Source organism: Nanorana parkeri, unplaced genomic scaffold (assembly GCF_000935625.1).
Source record: "Nanorana parkeri isolate BGI_ZX_2015 unplaced genomic scaffold, ASM93562v1 scaffold967, whole genome shotgun sequence".
NCBI lineage: Eukaryota > Metazoa > Chordata > Amphibia > Anura > Dicroglossidae > Nanorana > Nanorana parkeri.
This window is the reverse complement of record NW_017307235.1, coordinates 49,373-52,297: the sequence shown is the minus strand read 5'-3', so window position 1 is coordinate 52,297 and position 2,925 is coordinate 49,373. Positions and strand designations below refer to the sequence as shown.

Below are 2,925 nucleotides of genomic sequence, written 5' to 3'. Positions count from 1 at the left end.
GGGGGGGGGTGGGGGTTTATTAGCCCCCGTATGTGAGAGCAATAAAGTTACATATAAAAAAGAATAAAATAAACAACATTTTTTTTAAAGTCCCCACCCATACATACACGCAAAAAAGACTATTGTAATGGGCGCATACGTGCAAAAAAGACTACTGCGCCCATTACACCGCACGTTACATATCGCCGCGAACGTAGGAGTGAGAGCAATAATTCTAGGGCCATCAATCACTGATAACACTAAACTGATGAGCGGTAAAAGCTTTTAAAGTGTCGCCTATGGCCAATTTTGGGTATGATCGTTTTCTGCAATTTTCGCGCGCGCACGCAATTTTAAAGCTTGACATGTTTGGTGTCTTTTTACCGAACATGACCCCGTCTTTTAGATTTTACCAAAAAACTGGTTAATAATAAATGTTTCCTAACATAATGTAAAAAAAACCTTTTTTTCCAAAATTTTCTGTAATTTTTCCTAATTATAATAAAAAATAAAACCCGCAGTGGTGATTAAATACCACCAAAAGAAAGCTCTATCTGTCCCCAAAAAATGGTATAAAATTCATTTCAGTACAGCGTTGCATGACGGAATAAACGTCAGTCAAAGTACTGCAGCGCTGAACACTGAAAAATGGCCTGGCCAGGAAGGGGGTCTAAACACCTGGTCTTCAAGTGGTTAATAAAAAAATTAGGGTGATCATAAATCTTTCATTACATTTCATAGGGAAACAGATTTTTTTTTTTTAAACAAAATGTACTGCACTTTTTTGTTATATAGTAAAAAATAACCCCCCCCCCCCCCCCGGGGGGTTTTTTTTTCAGTGGTGATTAAACACCACGAAAAGAAAGCTCTCTGTCCCTAAAAAATGGTATAAAATGTATTTCAATAAAGCGTTACATGACAGAATAAATGTCAGTCAATGTCAGCACTGAATACTGAGAGATGCGCGGGACAGGAAGGGGGTGTAATACCGCGGTCTTCAAGTGGTTAATATGAAATCTGTAAGAGCAAGTGTAGGAAATGTGATGTCATGGTAACACTGGGGGGCGGGGCTTGTATGTCAGATTGGTTTTTTTGCCTGCACTTATGAATATATTGTGCTCACTTACACTGATCATGTATCGCTTTGTTTTGCCTGATGAAGGAACCGGATGCGTTTGGAAACGTTGCTACACTTGGTGACGTAACTGTACACATGGAATAAAAAGAACTTGGAGAACCTTGGGAGTGCCGGTGACTTGCTGTTCTGTGTATATTCATCCTCACACTCCTCCCACATCACACCTATCCTGGCTGCCTTTGCAACATTCCCAGCGCCCTCAGGTGGAACATGCATCCTCATGCCATGATGCAGCGCTCGGCAAGGTCACATGACTGGGGGGAGGCGGTCATTACCGCTTTCTCCAAGTACCAACACCAGCTGACAACAGGAACTTGCTGCAACAGAGGAAGTAGCGATGGGGGGGGGGGGGGGGGGCAGGGGATCTGCGAAGGAGTGTATGAGGCGAGGTGGGAGTGGCCTTTAAAGTGAGCCTGTCCCCAACTTAATAGTACAGAAAAGGCGACCCATTTTAAATGCATACTGTATCTCCTTTGCTGAATGTATTTTCATGCACTTGCAATGTGCGTTCTGACTCTGCCCACACATCTTTCCATTCTCCAATCCCATTCAGAGGGATTGGAGAATGGAAAGACCCCAAGTCCCATCTGCCAACACAGCAGAGGGACCCACAGTTTGCACAGACATGTGCAGTGACATCACTATAGTCCATTGCTTACTTCCTCCATCCCCATAATGTCTGTATGGACTTGGGCCTGGGGTTAAGCAACGCAGGAGCGTGCGCCTGGGGGTAAGCAACGCAGGAGCCTGCGCCTGGGGCTCAATGATCGCTGCATTGCTCTGCGCTCAGTAGCAAAAATGTAATAAATGCACACCTGTCTTTCATTTGCGTCTTTAGGTGCGTCTATATGGGAGTAGAGGGCTGTAATTTTTTACTATACGTGCTATATGTTACTATATATTTTTTTTAATACTTCAACTTTATTGCCATCACATAGGGTGCTAACAAGCTCCCAATATGATAGAGGAATTGACAGGTCCTCTTTATGTTATTGTAGGCAGCCCATCACACTAGGGCTGAAACAACTAATCAAAATCGATAATGAGAATTGTTGCCAACGATTCTCAATCGTTTATTTGAATCCTCCCTGCTGCCACTCTGCTCACCCATTCTACTCCCCGCTGGTGCTGGCTGCAGCGGTCCGTGTCCCTTTCAACCCCCATTGTTCTCCCTGCGTCGGCAGAGGCGACACAGACCACTGCAGCCGGCACCAGCGGGTAGAAGAGACTGCGGTGACCCCCCGCTGCCCGCCCATTCTTTTGCCTGCGGCATAAAGCCGGTGTTCCGTCAAGGATGCCGACCGCGTCTGATTTGCCCCCCCATCAGTGGCTGGAAACAATAGCCAATTTAAAATATCCAACTGACTTTCTCCTTCAATTCCCTCCTCTGCTAATTGACAGCAGGCAGTGGCTGGGTGCAATAGCCAGACTGCTATTGGCTACTGTAATTTAAAATATCCAATAGCAGGCTGGCAATTGCTCCCAGCCACTGTGTGCTGTGAAAGGTCTCCTTTCCCTAGCAAAAGCTATTGAGGTGGCCTAACTGAACCCCTAATGTCACCTTAAAGAGAACCTATCACCTCTAATGTGCCAGCACATAGGAGGCTTGCGAGCCCCACCATGTGATAACAATGAAGAAAAAAAAAAACAAAGAAGAAAGAAGGTTTAACCACTTGTCGTCCGCCCGTTGTGAATAAACGAACGGACGGAAAGCTCCCATAAGTGGGGCGCCGTAAACGAACGGCTTTTTTGCACACACTGACAGATGTAAACAATCGGTAACGGCTTTTACACACACAAGCGATTGT

At 45.2% G+C, this 2,925-nt stretch overlaps 1 protein-coding gene across 1 annotated transcript in view; it reads right to left on the bottom strand.

Moving 5' to 3' along the window:
- The window catches only part of LSM1 (LSM1 homolog, mRNA degradation associated), a 15,901-nt gene that overhangs the window by 9,254 nt on the left and 3,722 nt on the right, over positions 1 to 2,925 (bottom strand). The window lies entirely within an intron of this gene.